The sequence below is a fragment of the Calliopsis andreniformis genome, chromosome 3 (assembly GCF_051401765.1).
Source record: "Calliopsis andreniformis isolate RMS-2024a chromosome 3, iyCalAndr_principal, whole genome shotgun sequence".
Lineage (NCBI taxonomy): Eukaryota > Metazoa > Arthropoda > Insecta > Hymenoptera > Andrenidae > Calliopsis > Calliopsis andreniformis.
In genome coordinates this window covers 7,804,999-7,823,220 of record NC_135064.1, presented here as the reverse complement: position 1 = coordinate 7,823,220, position 18,222 = coordinate 7,804,999, and positions in this window count along the sequence as shown.

Genomic DNA, 18,222 nt, shown 5'->3' with positions numbered 1-18,222 from the left:
TACTAGTCCTGTACAAGTAGTTAAAATAATAAAGTATTTGAGATTCAAAGCAAAACAAAACTCATTCTTTGAAATCAAACCAAGTATTTGATTATCTAAATAGCATGAATATTTGAACAAACGTGAAAAAGTTCAATCTGTTCGAATGTTTGAACAGCTTGGTTGCATTCAAGTTGTTAGAACTGCATTCAAGCTTAGTTTGATTGATATTTTTTTCTAATTTTTAGAATAATCTTGATCATTTTTGATTTTATCCAAACTTTTCCAAGTCTTATTCAAGCAAACTTTATTATTAAAGTTCAATATTATAATTAAGCAAGAATATATCAAGTTAAGTAGGTTAAATTAAGTAAGAACATAATCAGTTAGCTTGGATAATGAAGTTTGCTTAAATGATTAATTTTACTTGAGCATTCAAGTATTTGACTTAGTTTGAACGATTCATACTAAGTAAGCTTAGTTCAGATTGTATTCTCAAGCTATTTGGGCACCTCTAGTGTGGACTCATCTATAATTACTGAATGTTTTCTTTTGACGACTTTTTTTTGATAAAATATATACTCATGTTTTGGGGCTCTTCGATTAATTTTTTATTTTAGTGATAAATAAAGTTTTTAAACTAAAAATTGAAGTCAAATAATCAAAATTCGGGAAAAGTTACTAAACTACAGAGTTACCTTAATAAGTAGATACTATGTATAATGTCCCTGAACTTTGGTACAACTTTTTTAAACATTTTATATAATTACAACTGTTAGATATTAAATCCTAAATATCTCTGAAAAGTAATATAACATTTTAAAATTGCTAATCCATGTGTTAAAATATTATAGAAAAATAATTGCATACATATAAGTAGATATGCTATCAAATCAAAACTTCATGTTTTCAAATGCTAAAAAATGTGTTTCGTACAATGCAAATTACGTAATTAAACCAACATACAACGTTGCATTTTTAAATGTGCACATAATTTACAATGAAATTCCCCAACGAGTAATAAGAGCAACACGCTATAGAGGAAGCTGAAACAATGAGATTATCCAAACATTAGTTACATCTTTTAAATACATACAATTCACCATTGAGGAAATTTGCATGATACTTAATTAGTCTCTTTGAAAGCTTTAAAATGAAAGAAAAAAAAAGGTAAAACATGACGAGAATGAACTTTTTTTTACATGCAAGTGAAAAATTCAGTCCTATGTCTTGATACCATAAATTAGAAGAAAAGAATTGTTCTTCAAAATTTCACATTACGTATTAATTATTGAATTTAGAATATGTATGATTTTGGCGTCAACGAAATGTTTCTAAAACTTTAATAGCGAAGCGTGGGTGGTTTTAAAGCCTCAAGAGGACAATATCGCGATATACGGGCCGAAAAGAAGGCACACGACACGCTGAACTGAATCGATAGCACCAGAAAACGCAAACACTGCTGCCTGTGAATGCAGAAATGAGAGAACGCGTGGCTTGATACTTCCTGAGAGCGCCTTTCGTCGTTTTCACGTTTACCTATTTCTATTTGCTGCTTCAGCACCTGTCTTCTCTCGGGGAACAGAAAAGTGGAACAACAGCGCGAAGTTACTACAATCTTCTGCGAGAACGAAGCGAGAAATTTCATTGTCTTAATGAACCAAGTTAAATTTCCTTAATCGGAAATTGCACTCCTATGTACAAGATTTGAAGCGTTCGGGGCAATAAGAACATAAACCATATTGGACTTATATTGAGAAAATCAACTTCAAAAGTTTTCATTGAATTCTGAAATCAGGTAAAAATTGATTATACTTGTGCCATATAACGCATTTTCATAGAATCTGTGTACAAGCAGCTTCATACTCATCTGCCATGTTGAATCATGTTTCACTTCGAACGTTATTGAGTCAGAAAATATAAATATCTAAATGAGGCAAACCAAGAGTTTTAAGTACAATGTCGCTAACTTCATTATTTTTTAATTATTAGTCTCTTAGGTGGCTTGTAATCATCTTGGAACATGTTTTTATGTAAATATTTTCTACATAGATTTTTGTTAAAATGTGACTTCTAACTTTATTGCTCCGAACGCTTCATTCGTCCATTTACCATGCAAGCCTACCATCCGATTGAATACTAACCGGAAATGGTATTATATCATGGGACGCGTTCGATATCCGAATCTGATAATGAAAGTAGAAAATTGCAAATTGTCGATGGAAATTATTCTTTCACCGCGATCTGAAATTTCGATCTGTAAGGTGCTCCCTTTACCAGAGGAGTATTCTGATTGGTTATACCTGAAGGCTTTCGAGCAGGAAATAAAAAAGACGAAAGCAATTTTCGTATAGTCGAGATAAATCTCCGCAAATTACCAGAAAAACAAAGCCTGTCCCCAGCTGCATCACTTCCCCTGATTTCCCGCCCCCGTCTCCCACTCCCTTTATACATCCCACCATTTTTCTCCGCTCGCATTTCCTTTATCGTGTCTCGCCTTGTTCTTCTTCTTTTGTTTCCACGCTCCGTTTCCGAACGTCTCTTTCGACCGCTTTTCCCACGCTCATTCGTCATCCTTCACCATCCTCCCCCCACACCTATTTCCTGTGCCTTCTCTCACTGTTCGTTTTTGTTACATAGGTGTGCCCTCGTTCTTTTCGTTCCAGACCTCATCTCTTTTATTCTTACAGCATACAATACCGTCAAACGTAAGAAATCACAATGTGAGGTGGAGGTTCAAGTGTGAATCATTTTTTTTTGCAAACAAAATCAGCGTGCGACAAGTATGCTAATTGAATCGACGAGTTGAAGAATTGTGGAAGTCGAAAATTAGCTATATTCAAATAATGTTAAAACTGTATCTGGATCATAGAGTTAAAGTGTAATAAGTTGCATAGGAAACAAGTGAACAATATACTTTGGCTCTGGGGTCCAGATGTATAAAATGCACAGAACTGCTTGTTAGGATAGAATATATCAAAATGTGATTTTTGGACTTTTACTGTTCTTTAATCCTCTATGGGTCCAATTTCTGTTTTAAATATAATAAAAGTATATATTTAAGTATAGTAAAAAAGTCTTAATACATTTTGTTGTATCTGTTACGATTTAACATCTATAAAGCATTAAAAATGCACAGTTCAATTCTTATAAACATTTTGAATTTGTAAAGCTTTACAAAAATTAAACCGTAAGAAATACAATGAAATGTATTAAGACCTTTTTGCTCTATTTCTGCCCTTCAATGCATCAGTAAAATTACAAAATCCTTTGATTGTAAATTTAGTTGATAGGAATATTAATTTTAAGGTTTCATTATTCCAAAACGAAGGCAGATTGGATACAATTTTATATGATATTTTGTGCTTCAATTTAAATCTTCTACCAACCCTTAAAATATCGAAGGCTGTATTTATTAGGCTGTATATGCAGAAATGAAGGATATACAAGGTGTTCGGCTATAGGTGGAGAAAAATTTAAAAGATAATTCTTGCCGTCGAAATAAGACAAAAATTAAGCTTTTCATTATTATTATCGCCTATAGATGTTTTAGAAATTTGCTTGCAATATGCTGTTGACGTCTAATGGCATCTATTGATACTTAAGATAATCTGGTCACCTGATACTAGTGTTTAAGCTGAGTCTTGTTGGGGTGAATTTGGTGTCGTCCATTCCATATTAGTTTAGCTAAGAGCAAGAATCCTTACATTCTTGACGGGCAAGTTAAGTCTTCTATACTCATCCTAATAACTCTGGTAAAAGATGAGGACTAATTCGTTCACGCTTGAGAGATTGGTAGTGGTTTATCACCCCAACGCCTCTAGAATAGGCGAAAGCCTCCTCAATAAGAACCGTACGTGATGCTATGGAAAACTCACTCTACGACAATATTTGACGGCAGTACCATTTACAGACGTTTTAAAAGTTTGCTTCTAGGTACTTTTTAGCGTCTACTGTCACATTAAAAATTTACTTATAACATACTGTTAGCGAATATTGGCGTTTAACTTATTGCTAGTTTAGTCTTGCAGTTTATATATTAAAATCTACTGTAATCAAAGAGTTGAGAATAATGAAATTGCCATTGTGCCCTCGTTTGTGAATCATAAGCATTTAGTAAAATGTCAGAAGCTGATAAAATCTAGTTAAAGATGTGAAAAGGTTGTAGAGAAAAAGGGCTTTCATAATTCCAGATATAAAAAGAATGCAATTTTATACAATTATGTTGAAAAATTTATATAATTTAGCAGTCCAGGAGTGGAATCTTTGACAATTTTTACAATATTTAAAGAATAGAAATCTAGAAAATTGAAAATTTTTAGAATAGTTAGAATATCTAGAATGAACGAAGCCTAATATGAGAAAAATAATTATTCTATTCTGGTCTCCCTATTAATTTTTATACAGTATCCTTTAATACTCCTCGCAGCAGAAAGAAAACTTTCATTCTTTATATTTAAAATTAGCATAAACTCGAGCAGTATTAAACCATATCTCACTTAACCCCACTTATCTTCTCCAAAGTAAAACAACGTCCACGTCTATAAATATAATCGCCCCTTTTTAATGAAATCGTACGTTCCATTTTTTTGTTTGCTCGGGCACGAATGAACTTTTCTGGACATCCTGCACGTAAAAGTTCCAAAGTAGTTTGCGCGCGAGTGTATTGTACGAACTGGATGGAGGTTCGCAGGCAAAAACCGAGTAAGTTGCTGCCAGAGAGGGAATTATTTGTTTGCGTTTCTTTCGTCGTCTGCGTAAGAACAGGGAAAACGATGGGCACTCGAGATTTTCATGAATTTTAATATCGCTGGATGTTTAAATTGCTGCTAGCCGTACCTTGTAGCGCAAATGAAATTAGATTGTCAGCGCGGTTGCTGGCTCCTTTCACCGTTGCAGCTGTTTTCTGTATATGTATATGACGAAAAATACAGCTGTATTTTCGTCGCTTCCTTTTATCCACGCTTTAAAGAGAATGTTTGAAATAAAGCACGACAAGTTTCTTTCCCATTCCTTTTTTCTGTCGAATGAAACACTACGGAGGAAATGTGAATTATGAAATATTCTTTCGCATTCTGTTGATCGTCTTGTTTTCAACAGCCTCGGGGCTTTCGATTTCGCGAAACTAGGGGTCAATAAAATTAAACGATGACGAGGAAAGCTCCTGACGGCAGAATCGTGCACAGTTCATCCAACGAATAAGATGTCTTAAGAAAATCGATAGGCTCGGCTTCCCGCCAAGGACGGCACACGTACTTTCATCCCATTTTCCTGTCTCACGACTCTCTCCGTGTTTGCACGTCGTCCTTCATCCCATCTTCCTTAACTGTGATGCCCTCTGGGATCGCTTATCCTTTTAACACGCTGCTTGGACTAATTATGAGATCACTTGATTAAGTAAGCTGAGCAATATCTGAACCTAGGAACATTCTACATATTGCAAGCGGTGATATAATTCGTGGTAATTGATGAAACCAGCGATCTCTTACTCAAATACAAATCAATAGCACATAGTGACTCTTTTTGTAAGGGGAGATTCTCGTGTAGTAATGCTAAAAGTAGATGGTTTTGCTTGAATTTTTTAGGAGAGAACTGGAACTTCTATTGTACGAAAGTTTTGGGGACATAAAGAGAGACTCTTTAGCTGTACCCTGTTTCATCATACTCTAATATATACATTAATTATTTCTAATTACGATTTAATAAAAAGAAAATTTTGCAAGTGAATGAATCGAATATAAGAATGTAAGAATATCAAAGAAGTATAAACTATTATTAACTTAGCACGTTAATATTGAACACTATTGTTTTTTTATATGCATATATGGTCGTCAAAAAATTAAGACAAACCAGGAAATAAAAAATTTGTAGAGAAAAAAAGTATTTGGCATATGAAAAACAAAACTCGTCTGACACAATACAATACTTTCTCTTATCCTTCCATGTTACACATAGTTCACATTATGTTGTTACTTTAATTGTTAAGGGAAGATTATCACAAATGTACAAACAACACCAATATAATTTTTTTTATTAATTCTTGTAACGAAAAGAGACCTGTCGTACTAGATAAAAAGAAACTGCTCAATCTCCACAGAACATTATTAAGAATAATAAAATCTCCATTGTTAGATAAAATGACTACAAAATTGATATGCACATCAACAGTTCTCGTTGTTGTCAGTACGTTTTACTAAAAGCAATTTTGAAAATAATGTACACGCGAAGAGTTGTAACGAGACGCAGTTCCAGTCCGTATGTCTGACCATAAATACTCTGTGCTCCTTACTCTACTTTACTTTCCTCTTCAACGTTCGATCATACAGATCCGTATCATTTTTCTACAGAGTGCTCTAGAACGAAAACTATGAGCAGAAAGGCAATTCCGTATGACAAAATAAATTGAAAATACGGAATACAATTTTTTCGATGTCACGTTTCGTTTTCGAGAAAATAAAATTTGTATTTTGATCGAGTTCAAGTGTGCGGTAGTATAATTTACCCAAGGAGATATAGGGAAGTCGTAAAAGCAACGTAAGTCCCTCGGTTTACAGTTCTCAAGTTTCGGAACAAGAAGATTGACGTTTTTTTATGAGGTAAGAACCTCACGTCTCACGCAGAGCCACACCTACTTAGAAATTGAAAGTTATTCAAGGTTACCTCTTCATTTTATAATGAGTCTCACTTGCAATACAAATTACGGTTTAAATATTAAAGCAGACTTTGTTGCATCTTCAGTCTTAACAAAAAATGTAAAAATAATATACACTCCCACTTAAAAGTGCTAGAATATCTACCTACTACTTTCAATGAACTTTTTTTTTTCAATGTCGATTATTAATAGTATATATCATTTTTTCTTATAAATTTCATTACGTATCCAAAGTGAATCATGACTGGAATAAAATTGTTTCAATAGTTATTTCTTGGAGAATTTCGAAGTCGTTGGTGTTTTTTTAAACGACACCATGTATTTTTTATTTTATTGCATTGTAGATGCTGGCAAGATAAATTGTTTGATTCTATGAACTTCGAGTGAGTCTAGATTTCGGAACATAGATTTAATTAACAGCAATGTCAACGAATGGATTTTGTAAGTCATTAGGTTATAGCCATGCCAATAATACGTGCCACTACCAAGTAATCTCTAAATGTTAATCAAGAAAGTATTCTAATACTTTTGAGTAATTTTTGAGTAACTAATGATTTGTTCATTTGTCTAGTAATAACAGTTTGTCTACTTGTTAATTAAATTAGATACATATTTTCATTCTGTACAAATTCATTCTGAATAGTACCTACAAATATCTATGGCTGTAAGACGAAACGATCTGTATCACATTTTCAAAAAATTCGAATTAAAACCTTAATTGAAATCTAGAATATATAATTTATATTTTTAGAAGAAAGACAGGATATCAAAGCAATGTTTCCACTTTAAAATAAGTACTAAAGCACATACAAGCCCATAAGACAGTCATTGAAGTTGAAAACTTTAAATGCTAATATTTCGTAAACAAAAACATATGATTTGAGTCATTTTATCTTATAATTACAGATATATACCTGAAAAAGTTGTAAAGTAAGGGGTTAACTGAACCTGTGTTACTTTTGCAGTACCTCCATTCCTGTATAATATATAATAGCCTTGGGTCATGTTGGTCAGTTAGAATTGCTTCTTCGCAGTTTAATTTACGAGCTAGCTCACTTAGTCTAACCACTGACTTTATTTACTGATTTCTTCTATCTAATTGTTTCTTCTGTACAACCAAATATACAACCTCCACGTTTCTGCAATGTTATTACTATTTGATCATAATTAGACTGCGGATTTTTATGCATTTATAGAAAATTTTAATGTACGAAAAATAGAGAATCCACGTACTTTACAAAAGTGTACAAAGTATAAAAAGCTTAATATATTTTATAGTATTTGAAAGATAGAAAAGATGTCTAATTAGGTTGTATTTTTCTAATTGTTTTTAAGAAACTAGGAATTTCTACAGTCTAATTATAATTTAATAAGTGTCGTCCATTTCTTACGCCAAATGAATACTTCTTTCTTACAATTTTAATTCGATACCGATGAATAATAACTAATACCTGTACTAATTGAAGTAGCAACAACTAGTTTCAACATTATAAAATTGTGCTTCAATGTGCTTGTACTCGGCCAAAACTCAAACTCACTTTTTTTCAAAACGGAATGTGAGATAAAAAAAATTCCATTCTATATTGAGATAGTAAGCGTTAAAATAAAAACGCGTATTTTACTATCCACTTCGTTTATTAACAAAACAACGATGCAAGCACAAAATAATTCGTCTCAACAGACAGTTTCGTGTTAAATGTATACGCTGCGAGTTTTTCCCTTATCATATAGGATGTTCAACGACAGGTGTCAGATATTTAAAGATGTTATTTCACATGTTAAAGTAAGAAGAAAAATGCAAATAGACGAAATTGGGTTTTAGATTCATTTTCGAGACATTATTTATTAAGAAAATGTCTAAAATAAGCGAGCAATATGTCTGACTCGAGATTTATTCTACTGACTTCGATCTGTCTGATCTAGGGTAGGTATTCCAATTACTGTCAGTGTTCTTATGACAGCCATTTTAATTACTTTACTTAATAACGAAATAATATTGTGTAGAGAATTACGATTTCAAAAATTTTAATGCAAAATTTGGACTTCGTTTTAGGTAACAACACAGAAACATTGTATATTTATTTATGTTTATATTTAAAAATGAATATTAGAATGAATATTCAGGCGAACGTCCTGTTTGAGTTTCTACTGACTTAAGTAGAAAATAAAGGAAAAGTCATAATGTAAAAAGGGCGGTAATTTTACTATTCGTCTTATATCTGTTCCACAAAATAGATTTCTAATACATATATGTATGAATAATTTTAATAATACAACAAACAAAACTCTACAACGAACAAAAGAATGATTTTCACCTGTTAACTTATAATAATTAACGATGATAGCAATGGCAACGATATTTTTTCATTTATCCATATCACTGCCATTAGTAGTCGGTACAACATACGTGTCGTGCATGGTCGTGTATGCATAACTGGCACGTGCAGTTCTAACCTATTGTATATGCCTTTACCTAACGCTTGATTTGGCAATTTTTTTATCTTGTAAGTAGCATTTCATAACTATTTAGTTCTTGTAAGTTTTCTATCTTTATTAATTGTTTTCGTTGTTTAATATTTATTTACTTGTAATAGGGATTGTATGTATAATTGGGTCTCCGTGTCGGAGACATGTCGGAAAGTGATATTAAACAATATTATGCTTGAAACTGTAATGATTTATAGGTTAAACAACTGCCAAAATAATTAGAGTTACGCGATAAGCTTAACGTGGTAGTAATTGGGACATCTATCCTAGTTACTGCACGCTAGTAGTAGAGTAAGTCTCAATTCAGACACATTTCACGCGTGTTTCAGACATTTTCGCAATAACTAATAACTCTGAAACGAAGTTCCAAACGCGATTTTCGGCTTGTAGAGTTACCCCTTAAAATTTGTGACACCTGTTATCGAACACTCTGTATTTACAATAAAAAGAGACAGAATAATATATAATAAATAAAAAAGGAAAGGTAGCGCAAGGTCAAAAATGAAAGGGAAGACAGAAAAACCAGGAAAGTTACATAAAAAAGAAGTATCAGCGAAAAAGACTTCCTATACTTGCAAGAGCTTAATTGCCAAATGTATCTGACAATAATCAAAATCTAGAAAAGAGAGAAACGGAAATAGAACAGCCCTAAATATTGAAATTTGAAAAAATGAAATGAAAGTGTAAAATGGCAAAAGCAATCCTATAGCCACCATACTTTCAATTCATTTTTCATGTAGAACCATCATCTGTCCCTTTGATCAACAGTTTTAAAACACCCAGTGTATTTTACTATAACCATCTATTAGTGAAATAATTATTCTCATTTCAATATATTATTGAAATGTTGAACTCGTACTGCATGGCAAACATAGTACCTCGCCAAATAATTGTTTGCTGCATGATTTGCTACTCAAATAGAACACGAATTGCTAGATTGCTATCGAACGAAATGTCGTTCAACGAGATAAAACAACAGATATGTCGCGCGCTCCAGGGGGCACAGCCGATCGAATAGTATTCAATTATCAATGAATTACGTCACGCGGTCGCTTTATTTGTCGGTGGCAAATGTCAAAACGCAAGGCAAAGGAGGCCTGTCTGATGACGTAAGCGTATCGAGCACGCGATAATACGACGAAAGGTGACTGTCCCTCCAGAGAAACCAAAGAAGAACCTCGATAGACAAGGAGGGGCTCGTTTGGAGGATCCTCGAGGCTAGAAGTTTCATCCGTGCAAGGTCAGGCGCGAGTCGATGAGCCTATCGGATACACAGAAGGAAAGGTCAAGAATTGAGAAACCTTCTAAATTTTATTAGTCTATTAATCTTGAACATTTTAAGTCATGAACAGGGAATTTCTCCTGCATTGAGGTGTAACCGTCTGTCCTATCGATTTCTATCAAAATTCGTAGAACTTCCTTAAATTTCGCCAGGGAAGTAACTTTTTGATGTGAAAAGTTCCGATTGACATTCAAATTCTGTTTATTAGACACATTTTACGTCCACGTTGCTGGAGAATTGTTTTATAAAATTCAGTAACTTCTATTTAAACTCTGAAAGTTCTTGTATTTAAATTTTTTAATTGAAACTTTGGATTTCTGTAACTGTGCATTTAATTGTTTCCATTGCAAAGTGTCAGGCAGAAAACTAGAGTTTGTTTTTTGCCGTAGCGAGGTTGAAATCGGTGACCTTTAAAGGGACCTCATTTATCTTAATTCATTCCACAGTGTTTTACTTCCTCAGTTCGTTACACCTTCCACAGTACTTCCGTTTTGTAATCAAATAGGTGAGATATCATTCAACTAATTAATAATATAAAATACGCGACGATTTCTGAGCAAACCAGAAACATATTTCTTAAAAAAAAGAAGAAAAATAACAATAAATGTATTTTATATTTTATATCACAATTTTATATCACAAGACAACTTAGAGTCTGTTTCAAAGGAACCTTCAAATACTATATATTCAAATGTACTTTTCCCGCCAAATTAAAACCCATTTTCATATAAATTAGAAGCAAAAAATAATTTTTACTTTTCCTACTCCTGTAAATGAAAATTAGACAAGGTTACCAATTTCATGCAAAAATGTTCTCTCGAACATATGCTCGATAAGAGAATTTCAACTAGGTACTATCAATTCACATTTATTTTTCTCGCCAAATCGAACCCATTCTTATATTAATTAGAAACGGAAGATAATTTCGACTTTTCCTGCTTCTGTAAATTAAAATTAGACACAAGGTTGCCAATTTCATGGAAAAAAGCTCTCTCATGCTCGATTAGGGAATTCCAAATAGGTACTATCAATTCATATTTATTTTTCCCGCCAAATCGAACCCATTCTTATATTAATTAGAAACGGAAGATAATTTCGACTTTTCCTGCTTCTGTAAATTAAAATTAGACACAAGGTTGCCAATTTCATGGAAAAAAGCTCCCTCATGCTCGATAAGGGAATTTCAGTTCAGGGTAAGGCTCGCTTCGCGAAGGTTATCGTGCACGAATCGGAAGTGGGCCAGATTAGAGGTCTGCACGTGAGTTACAGGCATCCGAAACACTCTGCTGATATACTTCTGAATAACGATGGAAACGTAGTTCTCGGTCACGCGTTAACGAAAAACGGATAAGCGAGCAACTTTATCAATTTACAGTGAATTAAGCTTCCCATTTGGCGAATGAATTATTTTTATCTGAGCTCGTTTTTTCGCGTGACCAACGGGTATAAGCTGAAGACCACCATTTTGCGATTCATCGTTACTGACATATTTTTTAAACAACTTGCATAGTAAGAAATACTAACTATATCGGTAGTGTTATAAAACTCATTATCAGGTATCTTGTTTTCTTAAAGTAGATAGAAAATGTAAAATTACATTTTGTTTACGTTACTCTAAAAAGGTATTCACACACTACACGAATTTTAATGTAATCGTAAATAGCTATATGTTTGTTTACATTGATTCGAAACTTAAAAACTAGGAGGTTATTATCGAGAAAAAAGAAGAAGAATTAAATAATAAGAAGACTATACCTACACAGTAGAGAATAAAGTTATAGTTATATTATAATGTTGTATGTTTGCAAGTGAGTTACAAAATATGCACATCGTCAATGGAGTAATGAATAAATATACATATTTAAATATTTGAATACAAAATGGAAAAGAGAGTGCAAACAAATTTGACTTGAATTTCAAGCACATGTCAACTTATTTTCGACAAAGGTTCACGAAATATCTCGAGATTCGTCAGAACTTGTCTCTATCTCACTGTATCCTCCCCTTGTTAATATTCAGCTATTAGAAACCAAACATTCCAATTAACGTTTAATTTCAATTACTACATAATAGATCTATCGTTAAAAGGCAAAAAATCATTAAAAAGAGTGGTTAACCACTCTAACAGTTAGGTTTCAATACAATTCAGTTAGTTCAGAGCATTCAATTTCTTATCTGTCAGCAGTCAATTTGGTTCCGAGCCAACTTTCTTGGCTGGTCTTTCAACAAGTTTTGGTAACACTCATGGCGTGTAATATTCAAAGTTATAAGTGAAACAATCTCTTTTGTAATTTTCATGCAAAAAAATGTATTTTTTATTTCCAACTCGATTTTTTAAATTGCTCAGTTTTAGTACAAATTAATAGATACCAGCGCCCAATGCAATTACTGCAAGTAATATAATATTTTCACAAATTGGAAATATAAAGTCAATGTCGACGATAGAAGAATAAATATATTTTTCCACTTTTTTTAAATTTATCCGAACGCAGAGTGAGGTTTCCAATATTAACCGGATAATTGTTTACCGTATATTCAATTGTATAACGATATCAATCAATTTTAAACAGCTATCACTGTATGACGAGTATATGGACGTTCAGGATAATTTCTAAACTAATACATTTTCGACCTGAGACACTTAATACTTTTTTAAAGAAAATATAAAAATGCATCGACTGACGAAGAAAAGAAATGTAATGTTCCTAAACAGAAATTAAGGTGGCATTAAGTATTTATTAATTAAAAAATTATCAATTTTCTCTATTGTAACTTATTGCAACATGATTATTGACTAAATTTTATTTGAAATATTTTTTATTAGTTCCTCGAAAACGCATAAAAATTTAAAACAGTCGCTGAGAGCATATGGATTTTAAAGATAAAGAATAAAAAGAGATTAAAACTCGCTTGAAATTTTATAAAATATATTTTCTGGATCAAGTACATGTTACACGAGGCCTACATCCGAATCTGAACACGAATCAGTGTCTGTATCTGATGATTCAATATTTGATTCATCTGTTATTAAATATTGCTTTAATAATGATTTTGACTGTTTTCTCCATTTTGAGAAACTTTGAGCAGCCAAATTTGATGCGAATGTAATGTTTAATATGCCTCCAATTAATGTGCAAAAAATTACGAAGATACTTTTTGGTATTTTCCTTAAAACTCAACTTAAAGTTGATAAAAATTTAACATAAAAAATTGGGACTATTTGTTAGTATTCTAAAAAAAAGATTCTGCAACTTGAAAGGACTTATCATACTAAACATAACTTACAAAAATTAAATTAATCAAATGAATATTCGGCAAATCGCATATTTTTAAAAAAATATATCGAAAAATGGCAAAAATTTCAAGCGTCATTTTTATTAAAAGATTGAAGAAAATAATACAAACTGTGGTTAGTACTAAACTTTACGTTCATTTCTTAGTATTTTAAGATACTGTGAGCTATCTGAAGACGTTTCTGTTTCCCTGTTGGGCATGATAAAAAATGAGTTGAAAATCACTTGATCAGTCACTCGAAAGAGATATTTTACCACGAAAAGCGGTATGAAAACGTCAAACATGCCACGGCTTTTGTAGTTGTTTGCACGGAAGATTTGCCTCTTCTAAGATGCAGGAGGACTTGTTAAACAGAAGTTACGTAGCCTTAGGTGTAGGCGAGACAACGATAACCACCTGTTTTGTGCCTCATTGAAAATTCCACTAACAGTAATTACTTCCCGTATTTAAGGAATGCAAAACGTAATATTGAAGTTCTTAACGCAAACAGTGATATTTACCTGTAGTCTTACTGATATTATACAGAAGTTGAATAAACACTGAGGAAAATATAAATTTTCATTTCTAGTAATCCGTTTGACGTTCAAATTAATTTGAATTTGCGAATAGTTTTCAATTTTCAATATTTTTTTAACTGTGATACTTAGATCTTTTTATTTTCGAATTTTTTAATTTCTAAAAAGTGTCTATGAATTGACATTCTTTAGATCTTGGAAGTTTTTAATTTCAGTTCCTGAAATAATTTTGATTATTTCCTTGTTATAACATTCTTTGAGTTTCTAACAGAAATATTCGCGTCTCATATCCACTTGCTCTTGAAAAATTTGTAGCTTCATTCTTGAAAGGAAAAGTTATAATACAATATTGGCTTTTTAAAATGATTTACAGTTTTACTGTGTTCTTTAAAGAAGCTTCTAACGTAATATTGAACTTTTCAGCAGAGCCCTTTACACGTGCCTCAATTTCCGGTTCTCCAATCATTTTTTATCTTATTTTCCAGATAAAAAAGGTTTCTGCGTAAACTGAATTTTTAACATTGATCCTAGTGGAACAATTCCAAGAGAAAGTTTAGAAGGGAGAAATAGCCTTTACCTTTTTGGTATAGGAAAGTTTTTATGTTCATTGCTATGTCAATATGTTTGATCAAATCTTCATTTCACTTTTTTTGTAATAATTCAAGAAAGTTTTAGGGGATTCTACAATCGCATAAGTTTTGCAATCCTTCCAAGAACACTGAGAATACTTTATGTTAGAATTCAAACTTCTGTTTCCAAGTTGTACTCCTTGCGTCTTTGCACTTTGCCACTAGCAAATTTTTATTCTATTTTCTGATGAAGATTAAAAACTGTTAATATCTAATTGTAATTAAAGACAAAGAAATAAGCAAATGGCTTTTTACAAATAAATTATAATACTCCATCATTTGTGACAGAAACTGACGCCATTTTCCACGAGCTACCCAACTATTAGAGCCCAAAGAGAAATATACATTAATAGTAGCTGTTCAGTTGTTTATAAGTACTAACAATTTTGAAATTTAATTTAAGTAAAATCATATGAATTATTAGTAGCTAAATAAAACAATGTTAAACTAAAGAGACAGAAACTCATATCTTAGACTATTACATACAATATAAACCTATATCTACTTCATAAAATTGTAATATACGTATTTGTATCATTCTTTCTATTTCAACTGAAAGAACTATACAATAATACATTTTATATTGATCATTTTAATTAGTTCCTTTCCTTTAAAATATGTACATAGGTAATAAATACGTGCACACTATAATAATAATATAATACAGTATTTTGTAACAGAAATATAATGTATAAAATACTAATTCATTTTCGTTCAATTTATATCATATGTAGTCGAATTAATTTTACACTCCATAGGAATTAATTTCAACCCAATCCCGAAAATTCCTTAGAGAATCAGACAGTGGTTAATTTAAACGTTTTGCGTTCTGAATGAAATTCATTCAAAAAAACATCGATTTTTTTAAACGACACAAAAGCAGTGATATCCTTGAAAGAGACTGTAGAATACCTCATTTTTTAAAAATTATTTTGATTGCTGTAGTAAATCATATTACATGGCATTCACCCATAAATTTGGTATAAGTTAAAGAAACAAGATATTGTTTGAGCTATTAATTGCAAAAATTGTAAAATTTTTGTATTTAATCATTCTTTTCACGTAATGAGTGACCGCAGATTGTTTCTCCTTAGCGCTACTGTAATCATCGGTGACCAGAGTGCTTCAAATGTTTATAATTGTAAAAGTTGAACGAACATTGACAGTTAATGAATTTTAAACATCATCGCTAATTAGAGAATACTTTGAAATAAAATGTCCACTATTCAACAATTAAAGATTTTTATTAGAAGATCGAAAATGAAAGATTCATTTTTATCAAATCTTCTATCTATTGATGTATTATATTAAAGCATCTCAAACATAGATGTAACTGGTCAATATAATCTGGGTAGTATGTAGTAAAGTTTTTGGCCCGATTTTTAGCAATCTTTATTTCAAAACTTGCAAAATTTTTCCAATAACAGACTTTGCAACATCTTCGTGTCAGGTATGCTTAACCCTTTCTTCTTTTGTATTTCATGTCGTAATCTTCTTTGGATAGATTTATACCACATATATATATCGATTAAATAGCCATAACATAAATAAATATTCCAAAATAGTTATCAAGTGTCATCGAGTGCACCAAGGCACCACGGTGGTCACTCATAATCACCAGCAAGATAAACGCCCCATGGGTAAGAATGTTGTCTTGTATAACCACATTTATTATTATTTTACCATTATATGCTTAGAATAATAAAAATACTTTTTTGGCGTCCTGAGCTAAACATGTGATTTCGGCGTGGCGGTTAACGTGTTAATAATCATTTGTGTTTATTAGCCTAATATTTGCATTATTCTAAATGAAATGCCTTTGTTACAATGGTAGCTAATAAAACTGTACTATTCCTTAAAAATACAATTTGTTAAATGTCTGGATATATTGCAAACGTGACAACTACACTGAAATCTCTATACCTACATAAAATATTCAAGTATAAAGGTAAATTGACCAATTAGGGCCTAATAACATAAAAGTTAACATAAAAGTTAACTTAAAAACATTGATATTTTTAAGACGATGCAATTTCGAACAGTAACCTCTACAAGTAGCCAATTCTACAGAATATGTAATTTGGTTAAATGAAGAGAATGATTTCTGTTTTATACTGTACATTCTTTAACAACTCAGGAAAGTGTTAATGCACTAGTTTAACCACAATTTGATTATCTTTCATTGCCTCCGCAATCCTTACCCATATTTTCTCGTATATAACTGCATCTGTATTTCATATCACGTACAACTTCTTTTCAGATTTGACAAACGTATTCATTTGCTCCTAATCAGTTTAATGCAGAAACGCTGCATAAGAAATATTATTAAAGACAAGATTATGAATTTCTAAAACGTGACGGGAAATAATTGAACGAGAGAGAGATTTTTAGAGTATAATGTTGCATAGTTAAAAAAAAAGAACTAAATTAAATTTCAAAACAAGTAACTGCTCCAAATATATGTGCTATCATTATTATTTCTACACATCCTCTAAAATTTTATAGACATATCATTATTACATTATTCTTTCCATTTTATAGATAATTCGTTATTTTTTTATATTATCTTTCTGCATGTTGTAGCTCTAGTAAATAATAAAAGGAAATATTTTATTCCATTATTATTTACTAGAACTACAATATGCAGAAAAATAGTATAAAAAAATAACGAATTATCTATAAAATAGAAAGAATAAGGAAATATTTTATTCCATTATTATTTCCTTTTATTATTTACTAAAACTACAACACACAGAAAAATAATATAAAAAAATAACGAATCATCTATAACATGTCTCTTAATAAATTTGTCTACCTAGATCGTTCGAACTGCCCACTACTTTTCAGTATCCAAACAAACCGTTTTTCTTCCCTGCCATTCGGAAGAAAGATCATTTCATTGAAAGAAGATACGTATGGTGTATGGTACACCCACGTGGCACCCTAGCACGCCAAACACAATAACAAACAGAGAACGGCAAGCAACCTTTTCGGTGATAAACTGTATTCCCTTTGAATAGTTTCTACTTACCACATACAAAAGGAGCAACTTATAGTCTTCTTCCCCTCTATCACCGTATCTCGCACCCCTCCATTCTTTCCCTTCGTCACTCAATCACTCCAGGATCTGCAGTTGCCAAGAACGAGTTTCTTTTAAAAAGAAACGAACCCTCGTCTCGATAGTAGGTAGTCAGTTAACAGAGATTGTTTCGTTTTTAAAAGGGACGAAGAAAACATGTACACCGTAACACAATTTGGTCTGGGTTAGGTTAGATTTTTTTAAGAGATGTTATCTGACGAGTTGTATTTATTGTCCCTTTTGTTTTGTTTATCATCGTTTGGTGTTTCATGCACGCACACTGGTTGCTTCACGCGATCCTGTGC